The following is an 18,635-nucleotide window of genomic DNA, read 5'->3' on the forward strand; positions in this document are numbered from 1 at the left end:
AGAGACTGTCACAGCTCTTGCTGAGGTTTTAAATTACCTCCTAATGAAAGGCTATTTCTTTTTACATGTCTCATTTATGACTCTCAGCACAGCATTCCATACCACCAACCAACGATGTCCCGCTAGGGACTGTGGGCCTGGCACAGTTGTAAAGCAGGTTGAATCCTATCAGCCCAACAGGCAGCAGATTACATTTCTATGGGTAATTTCTGCTTTTCAGCTAGGATAGTTAGCTTCATTGCACTTTTCTGAGCCTGTGCACTATTGTTCAGTAGCTATATGCTGCCTGTGGGCCAGATCATTCATCAGCACAATATATGATTTCATTTGAATGCGATGACACCAGATTTGTTTGATAGTTAACCCTGCAAATCCAAACCATACTAGGATTATGACAACGAATTGGCTGGCAGATATAAAAGGCACATCTTTTCCTGAGGACGACTCCTCTTCAGAAATTTTCAAATAAAATCAGAAGTGATTTCTAACCATCTCATGATTTCTAACCAATTTCATGGCACTTCAGTTCCTGAATATTTTGCTTTCTTATTTTGTACTGTCCTTCGGTCATCACATCTGGAGGCTTATCAAGATCTCCAATTACCATTTTAAAGATGCAAAGAGGCTATTTGAGCTCTGTCAACATACACATGATTAGTCCCTTCAACTCTAGACTATTAGATCACTGGCTTTTGTTCAGCAAGAACAGATTCTCTGCCAAACTGAAATACTTCTCACACACAAACACCACTGAAATCCAGTGGCAACTTCAGAATTGTGCATATGGCATAAGTGAGGTCAGCCAAGTTGGTTGGGAAAGCTTGCACAAAAATGTGTGTCTAAACACACGGGCAGATCTTCACCTGCTGTAGTTGCTCCATTATGAAGCTATGACAACGTATAACAGTCAAGGGTCTGCACTATTGGATCTAGTTCTTCTCTCATGTACAGAGGGGAAAAAACAGGAGTAACTCCATTAAAATTAATGGGGCTGCAGCAATGTAAAACTGCTGTGAGGGAAGAATCGGGCCCATATTCTCAGCTTCATGTATGCAACTTCCCAGGAGATACTGCTGTCATAGAGGAAGTGGAAAGAGGAGAACTTCTGTTGGATGGAGGTGGGTATTATATAATGAGTCAAAACTATTCTAATACTAAATCTGCCCCTCCTCTTTTCCTTTTACTGGGGAGTCATTGAAGAACTTTAGTGCTGTTTATTTTCTCACTAGCTCCCACTCCCCTTTTTCCTCTTCTCCTCTCCTGGTTTATTTTCCTTTTCTTACACACACACACACACACTTTACAACCTTATGCTTCAAATAGAAGCATCCCAGATAGGCAACATTCATCGATCTTTAGCAATGTTTGTTTTGTATTTTCTTAGGCTCTGACATATCCCAACTTTCTTCTGATCCTCTCTGACACCTCCCTTTACAAAGGTTCTTTTTTGTGGTGACAAAGCATTCTGCTGATCACACAGATAAAGGACTAATTTGAACCCAAGCAATGCAGTATGTAAACTTTAGTTTCCATTTGCACTCCACTGTGACAAGATTTCCCCTCCCCCCCAACAATCTTTAAAAAGGTAAAAAGCAGGTTTTTGCCCAATCGCAAAAACTGCTTTTCCTCCACATATGGCAAAATGGTCTAAAATACATGAGTGCTTTCATCTTGATTTCAAAAAGTGGTTGAAAAAAAAACAAATGCTCTATTTCCACTGCAGGTGCAAACTTTACCCCTGGCTTCTACCCTCCTTTCCCCACTACCTCCTCCCCCACCTTATCCCAAGTCCTACTGATTTCAGAAAGCTGCCTGAATAGACTATGACTCTCACAAAGAAACAAGAACATTTTTCTCAGAGCCTGACTTTCACACAGTGGCGATCCATAAAACAAAGTATTGATTTTAAGATGTTGATTTGCCAGGGTCTTTAATTCAGAGCCGAGCTCTGCTTTAAGGTTGAGATTTACATCTGTCAGTGCTCTGTACTCTGTGTGTTCTTCTAACTGCATATTTTAATTGCAAATCTACAGACAGTGTAGTATCAAATTGTTATCCCATTGTGACCTTCAACTTTGTGAATAAGAAAACAGCTGCTTTTGTCTATTCATAGCAAGATTTTAAAAAAGTGATCGTATTTGAATAATCATGGGTTTTCTAGGCTCTTTTCTGCAGTGTTTCAGTACTTTTTTTGAAAACAGAAAACTGCTTGAGACTAATTTTTCAGTTGCTTTAAAATATAATAAAGTATTGGCAATTGTGTGTGAGTTGCTGTGCATGTTTAATAAATCACTCACACACGCTTCTACAGTTATAAAACACATTCCTATTGTACATGTCACAAACAAGGTTGTGAGAAAGTCTACACAATATATTTAAGCCATGGCAAATTGGAATTGATTTACATATCCTACAAACAGCTTTCATGCTCTTTACAAAATTGAATCAAACAATGAATTGCATGACATCACTTACTAGCAATAAGATCAAACTGAAAGTAAAAACCCTTGGTTAATTTCTATTTATTTATAAAGGATCTTCAGGCTAAAAATCTAAACTCGGCAAAGGTTTCTGCAAATGCTATCTAGTCCAACAAAGTAAATATTTACAGACCAACCCAACTTTCCCCCCTTTGCTCCCTCCTTTACAGATCTCTAAATGCTTTGCATGTTCCTTACCTGCCTCATGTTTAGAATTCCATTATCCATCCAGCAGGAAACAATCTGAATTCAAATTTACAGTGTAATTTCAAAGTAAAAACAAAAATCCATCAGCAGTTAAGTTTCTCTCTCTCTCATTTTCCTTTATCTTTTGCTGTCGGGACTCTTCCTAAGACAATGTCAAGTTTCGCAACCTTTCCTCTAGCCTATTAAAAGTCAGGAGTAGGGAGGCAACTGTCTGCCTTGCTCTTATTTCAAATCACTGCTCAGATACGTAGTAGTTGGCTGAATTAGGCCATGAAATAGCCTCACCAATCAGCAGAAAGGGGAGGGGGGTATAACAGAAAGACTGCCTACATGAGGATTAGGAAAGCTTTCAAGGATTTAACAGACTGAAAGCAGCTGGAAACAGTGTCTAAGGCTACAAAGAGGGAAGTCAATTTGTGGCATAAGAGATTATTTTCATTCTTATTTTACTGCTCTGGGTCCGCTCAAAGTTTAACAGGCTCCTGAGATTTAAAAAAAAAAAAAACCTTGAAATTTAAATACCCAGTAAAACTACCCAAATATTGGAGAGTTGCCCAAATACTTAACAAAAAACCTGTAAGGTGTAGTAACACCCATTCTATTTAGAACCACGTATGTCACTATCAATTTAAGAAACATTTGTTTTTGAAGTCCTACCAGATTAAAATGCATAAAACATAAGAAGTATAGAGGGAAAAACACGCTATGTCTAATTTACATATATACCAAGTATATGTGTGCTCTGAGGAACAGAAACATATGAACATGTGCAAACAAAGCTATAGAAATTACAAAATGTTCTGTGATAAACCCTCATTTGTCTCACTAGTAAATGTATAACGCTCTCCCTAACATTTTACTTTCATTTTTCTCCTCAGGGAGGGTGATTCCTGCCTTTCCTCGTGGGGGAAAAAATAATTCTTGCATACAGGTTCCAAACCTAAGTTAGTATTGTACCCTATTTTGAATGTCAAGAAAATATCCAGATTATAAAATACAACTGGTGGAGCCTTTTTGCTTTGTCCAATAGGACCTGTTTTTAGTTGCACAACACACATAATCTGTCCCTTAGTGGCTTTCTTTTAAAAAGGAGCTGTGTGTAACGTGTGGCTGCTGCTTGACTTACACCATTTTTAAGCCAAGAAAAGGGGGAGATCTACAGAATTATACACTCACACCCGCCTCCTCAAGTCCCTAACCCTCTCACCTCTCCCCCCTCGCCTCTCTCACCCCTCCTTCCCAGCCTCAAACTTAAGATGAGTTTAGAAGCTTGCTAGTTCCTCTGTTCCACTCTAAATGGAAATCTGTCTTTTGATCTCAAGGGACAATCAGGCAAATCTGATGCCTGAAGAAAAGCCCCATGGTCATGGATTTGCTACAGCAATGGCTGTTTCTATCGAGGCAAGAAGTAGTCACTACCCAGAAAATTCCTTTCAGCTCCAGGAATCTTTTGCACTGAGCTGCAGAATAAGGTGTCACAGTGATGTGATGCCAATAGTTCAGTAAAGTGGTTCTTAAAATGTGTTTTCTTTCGACCAGTGATAAGCTCCGTGTACCGTGGCTGTGTATGTTGTAGCAATGGGAGTGAAGGATTGGGGAATCTATTCCTTTGCTTTGCTATTTAAAAGCTTTTTCTCATACGCACAGCTGAGACAGGAAGTAATACCATACTGGCCCAGATCCTCTGCTGCAGTCAAAGAATACGCTGCACAGCTCAGGGTACCTTTCCACACTCAGATACCTTTCCACTCTCTTGACCCTGGCCAAGCTGTACACTGGTACACTTCAGTTAAAGAATTCAGGCTGCTCTCACTTGCGGCCTTAACGGGCCAACATGGCTGTCGTGAATAGAGGCATAAGGAAAACCCCAACCATGATATCTACACTGGGCCAGAGGGGATGACTTAATGATCCTCTGGCCAGCTACAGAGGTTTTTAGGGACTCTTTCCACTGCTGGAGCAGCTCTAAGTGGCTGCAGGGTAGAATGGTGCGTTAAGTGCACTTTGAAAGAAATGTGTATACATTGTTCCTGAAAAATATCTATATCCCTAGCTTAGGGTTCAGATAATGTAATTTGAAATGTATATGGTATGTGAAGACCTTTAACTGTAGATAAGCCTAGGAGAATCCTCCCTGGGAACATTTTTGCCTGATACTTGGGCCCAGACTTTCAAAGGTATTTAGGCATTGCTGCACTCAGCATTGCAATGTCTAACTGATTACAGAGTGTAAGTATAATTTTCCAAAGGGATTTAGTCACGGAGGAGCCAAAACTCCCATTGACAGTCAATGTGATTTAGGCTCCTAAATGCCTAGATAACTTTTGAAAATGAGACAATCTCCTAAATCAGGTAGGCATTGCAATGCTGAACACCACAACACCTAAATACTTTTAAAAACATGGACTTTGGTTTAATATGATGCATTCTAAAAGAAAAAAAATGCTCTTCTGAAGTAATTTGAGCCCCAGAGATCAGTTTGCTGTGCTAAGGGTGATTGAGCAGTAGCCAGAGAGAGGCAAAATGTACCAAAGGCTGGGGAATCACCCTACACTCTCTTCCATTTGGTGTCAGAATTTTAACAAGGGAGTCCTAAGAGCCGCCTCCAGCATTTCAGTGGGGCTCTCACACAACAACAGATACAGTAGAAACTCCTATGTTGAAGAGGAAAGGTGAAGAAGACTTCTAGAAATTTGCATCTGTTAAAATGCCACACACAGTGACTGGCAATCCATATATTTTCTCACAAGATACAGGTTTTATCTTTGTGACTAATTAGCGGATTATGGCATCAAAAATTGATATGGCCCTATTTGCTGAAAACCAATACCTGTATGGTGTTACTAACAAATCATTCCAAAGAGATAAGGATGCATGTTGTGGGGAAACATTTTACTCAGGTAATCTAAATATCTCACCTGGTCAGCATTTTATCACCTGTTCAATTAACTTTCCATATTCAAGGAGTGTGGTTTGTGATTCGTCCATAACTGTCAATACACAGTGCAATCACCTGGGATACTCAAGTGCAGGGTGGATTTTTGAAAACTTGGCTGTTCTGACATTCTGCACTCACATAAGGGGGCTGGAGAAGTTCCTATTCCAAGTTTCCCGAAAGACAGAAGATCAAGAGAGATGGGCCTGACATAAAATCTTGGCTCTGGACACACTAAAACTCTGGACAATTTTGAAAAGATCAGGGTTTGGGTCCAGATTTCAATTTACTTTGCCGCTAGGCCCCTAACCCTAAGGATAAAACAATATGACTGAGAGGTTGAGGAAGTGTCACTGCCACGTGGATCGGTGAAAGGGTTATGTCATTCCCTGCCCCTCCTGTAGGACTATTTTGCTTCCATCTCTGAAACAGAGAGGACAGACAGCAATTTTACCAGCTTCAGGGAAGTGAAAGAAGATTCCACTGCTGGAGGAAGAAGCATTTAAAATCTAGCCCCTCTTGCCTCTGCAGATGACATGAGGCTGCTGCAAGGAGGAGGAGGAGGAGAAGGCTCAATAGCTTGGTTCCTTGGGCGTGGTAGAACTGCTTTCTCATACCTTCTCACCAAGCAGCACAGGGGAAGAGGTGTTTCTCTGAATATGCAAGCTTGGCTGTGGGCCTGACATTTTTCTGAAGATGATTGTGAAGATGTCTCTTTGAAAGAAAAATTATTACAAGCAGGGTCGGCTCCAGGCACCAGCTTTCCAAGCAGGTGCTTGGGGTGGCATTCAGAATGGGGCGGCCGTCCACGTCCCACGGTGGCAATTCAGTGCAGTTCCGCCGCTCTTCTGGGGGCAGCAGCAATTCAGCAGCGACTGCTTGGGGAGGCAAAATTGGTAGAGTCGCCCCTAATTACAAGTGTACTAACCTACTCATGGGTTTACATTTTAAAAGCTGTCTTCACCAACAATAAGGGCTGGAGAGTCACTTTCTAGTGTAATCAGGTGGACTAGCATTAACAACATTCAATAGACCTCTCCCCAAAGTTATTATATACAGTACAGACCCGTTTACGCGCAGATGTCGGGAGTCAAGCCGTCACGACCGTATGTTAACGGACCGCGAGTTAAGAGGGCCATGCTGAAAAAAGTGTCTATGATTCACTTAGAAAAAAACACCATTATTTTCTGCTCTTTCTGGCTCGTATTTTTTTTTCTTTCTTATGAAGTCTGTCATTCGCCAGCAGATGAAACGCATTCGCGGCCAATTGATGGGCTGATCAGCTTTCTCCAGAAATAGATACCTGCGCTATGCCATGACGCTTTTTAAAACGACTTATAAACCCCTTGCTGGCTTGGAATGATTCATCCCCTGTTAAATTTCCAAATTTTGTCACTTGGGCTTGAAGAATTGGCTCACTTAGCGGCATTCCTTTCAGCCTTTCCTGAGCAAACCCCGTGTGCATGGCTTTGTCTGCTGTGGGTTTGCTGAATAGCACACACGTTTTCACTTAAGCCCCGTGGCAGAATCGATATTTTGTACAAAGCCATTCAGTTTAGATTTGTTTTTTTAGCCAGCCTCGGAGAGTAGATTCGGCAATCCCAATATCTTTTGAAACTTTGGCCTGGGTTTCTCTGCTATTTACTCGATCTATTGCAGCTAACTCTTCTTCTACGGTTTAGGAACGCTGATGCTTGCCCTCTGCCATTATATCAGGCCTATGGTTAAAATTTTCTAATGTAGTGTATATATATTACTATATAACTACCGTGTGTTAAAGAGTCTCGCGTGTTAAATAGGTAGCATTGGTGCTACCGCGCATTAAGCGGATTTGCGTGTAAACGGGTCTGTACTGAATATATTATGTATGAAACATCAGTCCCTAATCATGAAACACATTTGCACTGCAAGTTGGTAAAAACAGGCTATGCATTATTTTTCATTGGGACAAATCCCATTTCTGGCAAACTCCAACTGATTTCAATAGTACTGGGGGTTAGGCTAATGAGAATTAGTGCAAAAGACAAGTTTGAAGTTTTTATAACAAGACTTGTAAAGTTATGAGGGGAGGGGAAAATAGGTTGAAACTGTGTTGGTTTTTCACGTCATAAAAATTGTTCTAAGTCTCAGACCTCAAAATGGCTTATCCAGTTAACCCTGCCCTAATTACCCTCATACTTTCCAAAACAAATTATCAGAGCAGAGACTTCCTGCATGAGAAACAGTTTGCACTTAAAGTGGAAACACTGTCTTACGTATTGAGTCACTAGTGAATCCATAATTACTGACATCAGCTATGCTAAGTCTTAAAACTAAACTATGGAAACAACATACATTCTATAAATTAATCTCACGTCTTCTCAGTTTCCTTCCTTAGCTATTCTGTTGTGACTCTTTTTTGTGCCCAGTGTACAGGCCAAGGTCATACATTTGGGCCTTGGCAGGTTGAGAGTTACTGTACAGCAGTAAGAGCAGGCTTGTTGAGGCAGTTACTTTTTTGGGATAATAGACAAATCAGCCCTGATTACTGTGATCTGACAGAGGCTAGTTCTGTGTTGATAGATTGAAAGTTATATACTTTGAAAGGAAGGGAGCACACTGTTACCTTATATAATCAAACTAATTTGTTTGCCAAATGTCACATGAAAAAAATCTGATTCAGCCACACTGTGGCCAGATGTTTGTATGTGATCTTATTTTTAGCATGCCTAATACGTCATATAAAGTATCTGGTCTATGACAGCTTATTTTGTTTCCCAGTACATACAATTTGATCCAAACTCAGGTCCAATTTTCCAGTACACCAGGTGGATTTGAACTGGTGGAACAGGTACAAAGCTGTTCTATAGCTGGCTTCCTCAGCTGCTGAACAATTGTTCTGGCATAGAGCAATTCTCAGATGGCACAGAGCTGCTACCTGCTAATAGCACAGGGTGTGGGGCCAGGGCAATACAGATGGAACCAGGGCCTCTTTACACCCATCTGATTGCCAACTGCCATAATGGCCCCTTTGGGCCAAGGGAAGTGACTATACATTAAAGTAACCTAGCCAGCCCCAAGATCAGGGGCACACTCTGTCCCCATCCTGAGCTGCGCCAGATACAGCCAGGCCTCGCCCCAGGATCTGGTCCTTCATCAGAATGGAGTAATAGAGTTGCACCAGCTATGCTGACACCAGGTATGAATTTGACCCAGCACATGTTTTAAAAAACAAAAAAAAAGCCAAGCTTGAAAAAGGACCGTTAAGATTGATACTACAAACAATCATCATCATCTCGAGATGTGAAGTCTATCACTAACAGATTGCCTTTGATTTTAGATATAAATAATTTAGGGGAATAAAGGCCCATTATTTTTCACAAATGAGTAATCACCTAATCCTTCACATTTCAGGCAGACAGCGCTACTTTTCACACTCAAATTAACGTGGTTTCAATTCTCCACAAGCAGGTTTTATATGCCCTTTCCTCAGTGATTTTTAAACCAACAGCCAGAGGAAGATTGGGATGTCCAGAATACAAAGTACTCTCTTTAATTCTCAAGTGGCAACAACAAAAACAGAATACATAAATAACCTCCAAAAGAAACATCATAAAATACTTGACCTAAAAGCTTGTAGGGAGCCAAAAATATCCCAAGAACATGGCATTGATAAGAAAAATACATAGAGTTTTGCAAGTATAAATATTAAAGTTGACCTGAAAATAGGGGGGGAGGGAATCACCCTCCCAAAAATGTGCAGTATTCCATTCTTATATTTCATTGAATTTTTCCAGTAACCACTAATAAATATAGAAATAAACCATATGGGTCAAATCCTTCATGGGTTTAATCAACATAGTTCTAATGAAATCAATGAAACTATGTTAATTTACACAAGCTGGCCCTATATAGTTAAATATGCAAATATTTTCCAAAATATTTCCAAAATGAGAAGATAAAAAATTACTGATGGAGTCCAATATCTTTAAGTATCAAGACACCCCAGATTAGATATTTCCACTGTTGCTCGGAGCTTTTTATCATGATGCTCTAATACACTTAAATTCACACACACACACACACACACAGAGCTGGGCTAAACATTTAGCTAAATAGGGAACCTGTTAATATGACTGTTTTGGTGTCATATTAGCATGATCAAATCTGTGCAAAAATACAGTGGACAAAAATCTAGAAGTCCTTAGATTTTGCTGATCAATGAGAGATTACCTGAATAAATGCCTCAGGATCTGGCTTGAATAAATTTCTGATGTTTGTAATTGTCAGGACAGCACCTCAGATTCGTCATTGAAGTAGGGTTGTCAAGTCTGGTTGGATATATTCCTGGAGGTTTCATCACATTACATAATTTTTAATTAAAGATTAATCTGGAGGGTTAGCAACCCTACATCAAAGCCAGTCCCATATAACTGCAGTACCCCTGAATTTGCTTCAGTTACTGTCATCTGTGACTCTCGGGGCTGATTACCCAATATGTTTTTTAGGGAAACCCAGCAGAAAGCATCCTTGTTCTTGCTTTGTAGAAGAGGAAAAACAGAAGCCTTAGATGAAAACAGAACGGGCCTTAAGGATTTAATGAAGTAACCCACAAGGACATGGACTGATGTCTCTAAACATTAGTCATACACTATTATGAATAAGAAAGAAACAATTTCAGAGTCCTCCCTATCACACAAATGCTGTTTTTCTTCTTGTTAGTGGCATTGTTTAGTACTTAAAATTATTTACCTACATGCCAGCTAAGTAAGGAATGAGTTGAAACATTAAATTGCACTTTTAAGTTGTCTAACAGTGAGCACCACCCTGCGAGGAGTGAGTTGGTCTGTTCAGTTCTTACCCTTCTATCTATGCCAGGGAGCCCTCTTTTTAACCTTTAAACTGTTTTCAGATGTTTTTTATGAGCAACCATACCTCATTTCTTTTAATTACAGACATATAGTATAGGCTTACCACTTCCCAAAAGAATTTTTACTTTATTTAGGACACATTTCCAGATGTGTTTCCTCTGTAGGCTTCTCTTTTTTGTTAAATGCTGCTGGTAATAAAAGACAGTGGCTACAAAGATAATGTACTTCCCTAGGTTTCTGGCAATGCTGTTTTACATTCAGATTTTCTGATTGTTTTCTTTTTCTTTTTTTAAGCCACACACATAAAAAAGACTGAACTATTGATTTGTAAAACTATGATATTTTTATGTGACGTGCCATTATTTTGATGCCATTCCAGTAAGTTAAAACTGTGAAGGCTGATACAGGTAGTGCTTGTGCAATATGCAGGCAGGCACAAAACAAAGGCTATATCAGTGTGCTTTCATTAATGCTTCTCTTTTTTCCCCAGTTTATTCAATCAGCTTCTGACATTTCACTATCCAAAGCCACAGAAACGGACAGGTGTGGAACACCCTTCATGACTGCTTGTGTTTCTTTGCTGGAACACCCAGATGTTCAAATTCCTGCCTACACTGCACTCCCGTCAGGTACAATCACTATTCACTGACAGCAGTAAAAGAGAAGCACAGAAATGCCTGTTACATTATATTTCACCATAAGGGTAGTTTAGCGTATGCCCCGTATGCCATTGTATGCAATTTTTAATGCTTGTGGCCACCCTTTCTCTCACATACTGTCACATTTTTTAATACCTTCTTCAACAGGCTTTTTTTTTTTTTTTTTTACTACTCCCTCTCTCTCTTTCCATAACTATAACTAAATTGTAGGGGCCTAATTCTCATTTACATAAAGGCCTCTTTCCACCCACTCAGCTGGTATAAAGCAGTGATCCTATTGCCCCTGCATACCTTGTGCACCCAAATCTCCCATTGACTTGTGAGCAATGAGATGTCTACTTTATGAGATTAAGGTCTGGGAGCTTTGTACTGCATGGCATAGACCTAAACTATGCACCAAGATCTCTCAAGTTGTGCAGCAGAGTTGCACTGAATTGTGCAGCCATGTCCACTGATTATGAAACCATTTAGAATCACAGAATCATACCACTGATTGTATAGACCTAGTTTTAAATACATAGCCCTAGTGAAAACGTAAAACTATTGCATCTCACATTCAGTTAAAATTTAAAAAAAAAGAGGGAAACTCATATTTGGATGAAAACCTTAGAAGAAATTATCATTTCAAACGTGGCTCCGTAGCATTTGCTCAAGGGCTCCTGTGCAGCTTGGGAGCCCCACGTGACAGCCATCCACCCGTCTTGTGCAGTTCCTAAACTAGTGGAAAAGGAGCAGGCTACAGTGGAAGGGGCTGAAGTACTGTCTTGTGGGATGAGCAGGGAGAGGCTTGCAGGAGCAGGCAGCTACTGTTTGGAGCCCCTGTGAGGTTTCAGAATGACACAGCAGGAGAACATGGCTGTCGTGCCCATTTTCTAAACACCACAAGAGTAGACCCTCACCCCAGTGCATCTTTGAAGCTGCAAAGGAAAGGGAGGCGCCTGCCAGGCAGAGTCTAAAATGGCAGAAATGCCCTCTGCAGACTACACCCACACTCTCACTGGTTACTCCAGGAATACATAACACAAATAAATGGGCAAGGGGAAATCAATGTTTAAATTAAAAGGCAAAAAATATAATGCAAGGTCAGGATTCTTGAGGATTTTATCCATAATCTCTCCTTGTAGCTTTTTCCAATTGATAGTATCAACAAAATTGTTTTAGACATTAACATGGCATGTGGTTCACGTTTCATTAAGAAGACGTTGCAGAGTCTGAAGCAGTTGCATATCCCTTTATGCATTGGTTACTATGGTTACTATATTCTATTAAACTGAATACTAAATAGATGTGCAAAACCAGTGCAACTTGATGAATGAAATATTAGTGCCCCGAATGGCATTCATTTATGCACCCTTATTATTTTTAAGACGTCCCTCCACCCCCCTCTTTCTTTTTAAAAAAGTAATGGATTTCTAAAATGTTTATACTGTTAATTAAAGGAAAGGTCTGTAGACACACTGGTCCTTCAGCAAAAGTGGGAAAGTTAGTCAGCTCAGTGTTGCCTGTTCATAATTAAATCTAAAAATGACTGCTCCATTGTACTGGAATTGTTGGGTGGTGGGGGTTATTCCACAGGATTTAATGAATCATGGAAATGTGTTTACAAGGCAACAAGCCCATTCTGCACAAAGAACTCAACATTAGCATGGCAATGGACCATATAGTTTTTAATGGCTTAAGCCCTTTGTCCTGTATTCACATGGGGCATTGTAGTTGTCCCACAATGCTGATCCAACATTTATTTCGATTGGGTTACTTTTTTTGCCAGTGGTCCTGAAGTTGATATTTAGGAAGTTTATTATCAGGCATGCAAATTGAGAGAAAAATGTGTCACATTAAATCATGACAGTTTAATAAGGTATTACTCACGGGTAAATGCTTTCATGCATTCCCTCCTCGGAATGGCAAGTTTAAAGGAGTTACTGGAAAGACAAGTTATTTGGCAATTTAACCTGAATTTTATCCTTGTCAATCTTCTTAACAATGCTACTAAACAGAAGTTTGAAAATGCTGATTTCATGCTAATTTTGCATTTTATCTGGTTTATTAAAAAACTCTGAAAAGTGAAGACATGAGAACCTTCCCTGTTTTTTTTCTGATGATCCAAATATCATAACGTTTTGGAACCATGTAAGCTACATTGGCAATTCACTGCCTAATCCCTAAAATTTATCAAATTACAGATAAAAGATTAGAGCTTGGTGGGTATGTTAGGAATATGTGGGAGGGAGATTTTCAAATTGTGAAATTACTTTAATAAGTTATGAGTGAAATCCTGGCCCTGTTAAAATCCATGGCACAACTCTCATTGATTTGAATAGGCCCAGGATTTCACCCCTAATCTAATGATTCTTGCAAGAACAAAGAAAATTATTCCTCCAAGCCATGGCCCATCTTGCAAACACTCGAATACTTGGTAATTTTACTCATGTGAGTAGGCCCATTCAAATCCATGGGACTATGCACATGAGTAAAGTTAGGCAAGTGCTAAAGTGTTTGCGGTGCTGAGGTCGATATTTGCATATTGTTTCCCAAATTACTGGGAAATGGATTAATATTAAGTCTAGGGCTGCACATTTTTATACCACTACTAGCAATAGCCCAAGAGACTGAGGAAGATAATATATTGACCAGATGCAAGTGCTAAATATGCACTCATATTACATATTTTAAAGCCCAGCAGCTAGCCTATTTCTAGCATAAAAAATGGATATAACATTGTTCTGGCAAGGTGTTACCATGTTAACAACTAGTGTGCCTTCTGTTAAAACTATTAATACGTGGCTTATCACTTCATAAAACCCTAAATTCACACTGCAACAACAGTAAGCACATATGGTATACATACAGATATTAAGGAGATCTGTACATACAATAATAAGCATTCAGAGAATCATTTTTGTGATGTAGTTAGCAGTGGTAAATTAGTCATGGTTGGTCTTCAAGTGTGCTTTGATAGTGCTAGTGAAATCAGCAATTGTAATGCTAAGCAACAGAAGCCCTCGGTGAGGTATGCACTTCCAAACCTATGACATAGCTTCCATTTGGCAGTGCGCTATTTGGTTATCAAACCACTGATCATGTTACCAGCTTCAGTTTTTAGTCACTTATTCAAAGGTCTGAAAAAAGTGGATTGTAAAGTTATGAAATAAAAAGTTTTTGGAGGAAACGTGTAAGTGGAGATGGCTATGAAAAAATGTAGACAGAAGAAGGGGAAATGTAGAAAGTGCAAAAGAGAAAAGAACAAGAATTTGCAAATATAAAAATTAAATTATTAACATTTTAAAAAATGTTAACATCACAAACATAAGGAAAATAAGTGAAATTAATTGGGAGATTGCAGAAAAAAATACTTTTTCTTTGCAAATGGTGAAGGAAGAAGCTAGAGGAAAAATAAAGGAGTAAAGGATGGGACTGTCATTAGTTAGTCTGGAATTGTTGTTCTATGGTTCTTTATTGAGGTAATTAATTAATTGCTACAAAGACCAGACCTCAAAGGAATGTATTTGTTTTATAGGAGAAACCAGTTCAAAGAGATGGCAGAGCAAGACCTCTTTTGTTCTTTTTACCACTAGGACTCTAATCCTCCGTGAAATGAGTATGGTGGACCCTGAGCAGCCTCTGGTGGCCAATAATAAACATCACAAGAATCCCCAGCACACTTCATCCCTGCTGCCCAAACAACACATACGTTTGCATAATCAAAAATGATTCGCAGACTTTGCTGAAGGATGGCCCAGAAATGAATTGCAAAGACTATGGGATTCCTTTCAATCCAGGCTCGAGATCAGTTTCACACACACATAGATATCATAGTGATATTTCAGCTACTCAAAAGAAAAATAAAGGTCTTTATTTTCAATTGCTTCTAGTTTCTTAAACTTGATAAGCAAACACAATCACTTAAAAAGGAACAAATAAGACAGGCAGCTCTATAAATTCTTGAAAACAAACCCACCCAATACTCTGCTATTTTAATGAAAAACAACTTGGAATCTCAGTTTCTAAATATGTCTTCATAGGCTAAAGGAACTTATTTGTATGAGCAAACAAAGACAAGAGTTTCAAATTGTAATTTTTTAAAGTACGTTGGAATTATTAAGTAGGTACCCCACCAATGTCCACTGGGAATATTTTATGTTACACAACATACTCCAACTGTACTATCACTTTGAAGTCTCTACTCTGTAATTTTTCTGTAGTTACAAGTTTAAGAGCCTGCAAGACTTTGCATGCTTCAGATTTGTGGTAAGTTTTTCCCAGCATAGAAGTTTGGCCCCTTGGGATAAAGGAACTGTGCTTGGGACCAGCTTTCTGGCTGCAAAAATATGATGAAACCTTTGAACTCTGACCAGTAAGGCACTTGTGCATTCCACATTAGCCTACAGCAACACGATATCCTGATAGTCAGCATAAAGGGGATAAGAACAACACAGTATCAGCCTCAGATATACTTGAATTGGGAGAGTTTAAGTTGTAGATGTCCAATCATTTTGTGCATTTTAATATTTTTTCTACCTTATGTCAGATCATGATTTTCTTTTTGTTTTAATAAGAGGCATCCAGTTATGCCAACCAGCAAACTTTAAGTCAAACAAAGTGAAACTTCGAAAGCATGTCAGCATGTTCTAACATGAAAGAGAAGAACACAGCTCAATGCGTTGACAGCTACCTTCTATAGTTACTCGGTGAAGACAGGGCAATTATAATAATTATTATGCACCCCAACACTCTTTCAAAAGGTAAATAAATCCATAATGAAATGGATCATGATTCCAGTCTGAGCTTTCTCAATTTCTGCTGTTTGTTTCTCCTTAGATGTATGAACAATGGCTACTGGTGAAAGGGGATTGCAACCAGAAATCCCATTCCTATCCCTTTATGAATAATATGGCTCATATTGTTCATGTGTGTAAACAGGCTGAATCCTTACCCTGTTTCCAGAAACGCATGTGGACCTTGAGTTAGTGCCCAAGCTCATTCTCCTACTGAAGTCTGATTGTATTGATAACTAAAAACACAACCACCAAAACAAACTTCAGCCTAAGCTTCCTCCCTGATCTTAGCTATTCATAATATTTTCTCCCAGGAGTTCCTATATCTTTACTGGAGGTGGGTGACATTTTTTGGCCAAAATTTTGTTTCACTGTAAAATGCAGATTTAGATTGACTCAAACATTTCATGAATTTGTGTTGAATTCACCAAATTGTTTCATTCAACTTCCCCCACCCAAAAAATCTGAAAAAAATAGAACACTTCATGCTGACATTTTTGAAATGAAATGTTTTGATTTTTGGATGCAAAATGACTTTGTTTCAAATTTTGTTTCAATGTTACTAATAAAAGATTAAAAATCTTGAAAATGAAATGAAACATTTCATTCCACCCAAAACTGTTTTTTGACTTTGTGCCAGAAAATTCTATTTTTTTTTCTGATTTTGTGATTCAGCTGGCAAACTGAAAAATCAGTTATTTGCACAGCTCTCAACTGAACTCACTAGCTTCTTCTTCCTCGGCAACCGGTTCATACTTTCCTTATTTCTAGGGTGAAGTTAATGAGCCACACTTGCCATAATAATTCAACAGAGCTTCAGCAGGGTGCTGACACTTGCGAAAAGGATGGCAAAACAGAAGATGGCACAGTTACAATGTGCAAGAACAGGGCTACTGAGAAATAAACAGTTGATATCCTGTGTTCTGTTACTTCTTAGCCTTGAAAGAACTGAGTAACAAAGGACAACACATTTTATTCAACTCATGTTATATTACATCTTCAGATTTCATCTGGCATTAATAGTCTGTAGGGATGCATTTGATCTAGGAGTATGGCAAGTATTGAAGGATGCGCTTATTTTTCTTGCAAAGATTAACTATTATGCTATTATTAACACATTTTATGTCATGTCATTAATGTCAAAGGCCAAATAGTTTCTTGAAATGTTTAGGAATAAAGTATACACTGCATTTGAGGAATCTGTCTCGCATGCATGCATGCATACACACACACACAGAGCCAGATTTTAGTTGCTCTTACAAGAGCCGCTCCTAGAGTTTTGTACTTGATATCAATGATAGTTGGATCAGGACCTATAATATTATAGGCACGTAGTTCAAAGAGACACTATCAGGCTCAGTAGCTGGTTCTTGCCAGCTCTGTGCTTCATGGATCCTCGGGTTCACTTTGCCCTGCTTCCTTTCACTGCTTACATGCTCTTTGATATAAGTGGAGAAAACAAGCACAGCTGAGAGATGGTGCAACACACACATAAATACTTGTCACTGCAAACAAAGGTGTGTTTACAGTGAAGCTGTGTTTCTTGAGTGGAAATCTGGCAGTTTATCCACATCAAAGCTCTTGGGCTGGGGATGCTGATAGTTTACTTAGGGAGAGAAAAATAAATCCTAGTGATGGGTGCCAGACTTTGCAGCCTGTAGCCAAGGTGCAAGACAGTGGAGAAATAGGCCTAAACTTATTATTTCCTAAGGAAAAAAGTGTCAGGTAACAATTATTTCATTAAAAACCTCTATCTAACTGCCCCGGAGCACTCACAGAGTCGGCACATATGGTTTGTCCAAACAATTTAAAATCTGGACCAAAAAAAGGATGCTCAGTTTTCCCCTGAATCCAAGTTCTTCTCAGTTACAAGCTCTCTGATTCTGTGCCAGCCCAACCCCAGTGGCAGTTAGAGCAGCCCCGAGACACTGACCCTAAGTAAATGGCAAGGTGGAGAAAACAGAACTGGCCTATAAGCTGTTCTTATGGCTGGGTTGAGGGAAGAAATGTATTTCCTTTTTCTGTTTCTGGCTGACTTCAGATCAATATCTATAGGCAGTCTCACTTTACAACTAGGCACCATTCTCTCTTCTCCCACTAGGATGTCTTTGATGATATCTGGCAGCCATAGCAGCAGCATACTTCATGTCTAACTGCAAAAATCCATATTTTCTGATGTGTGTGTTTCTTAAGCAGTGACCCCCAAATCATGTTAGAAATGCTGGTTTACTTTCAGCTTTGCACAAAAGACATGTACTTCTCAGTACTGTCCTTTTCCTTCTGTATTAGCTAGCTCGTTAAGTTTGCTTTTGCAGTTTCATGCTTTTGCAGTTTCACTTTCTTCCGCTTGGTGACTTTTTCCAGTAAAAGTTTAAAGTCTTCCTTTTCTGGTGCAAAAACAACTGCTTGGCTTTCCAGACCTGAAGAAATGTGTTTTGACCTTTTGCTTTATGCTGTGCAGAACAAACAGAATAGTAACAGAACTCACATAATAATTAAGTATTGTAAAACAGTCCTTAGAAAGGATCATAAACAAGAATATATCACCTTGTATGGAGTGTGCTGCTGGACCTGAAACATGAATTTTGACTGTGTGGGTCTGGCAATGTTGTGGATGTGGGAGACGAGAGCAGGTAAATGCTTCCATGTATGATCATTGCTAAAACACCAGGGATTGAAAGCAACTACAGCTTGAGTTAAAGAGCCAATCTTTACAGCAGAGTGCTGTA

General features: G+C 39.2%; 1 protein-coding gene across 4 annotated transcripts in view; it reads right to left on the reverse strand.

The window, feature by feature from the left end:
* The window catches only part of MID1 (midline 1), a 328,093-nt gene that overhangs the window by 192,211 nt on the left and 117,247 nt on the right, over positions 1-18,635 (reverse strand). For 2 of the 4 annotated variants that reach the window (XM_078854052.1, XM_073354722.1), the window contains exon 1: positions 2,679-2,898. The exons of the other annotated variants lie outside the window; for them this stretch is intronic. The gene's annotated coding sequence lies outside the window, so the exon portion shown is untranslated. Of the gene's footprint in view, positions 1-2,678; positions 2,899-18,635 lie in introns of those variants that run through there. 4 annotated transcript variants of the gene reach the window in all.

This window comes from Lepidochelys kempii, chromosome 1 (assembly GCF_965140285.1).
Source record: "Lepidochelys kempii isolate rLepKem1 chromosome 1, rLepKem1.hap1, whole genome shotgun sequence".
In the NCBI taxonomy this organism is placed as follows: Eukaryota; Metazoa; Chordata; order Testudines; family Cheloniidae; genus Lepidochelys; species Lepidochelys kempii.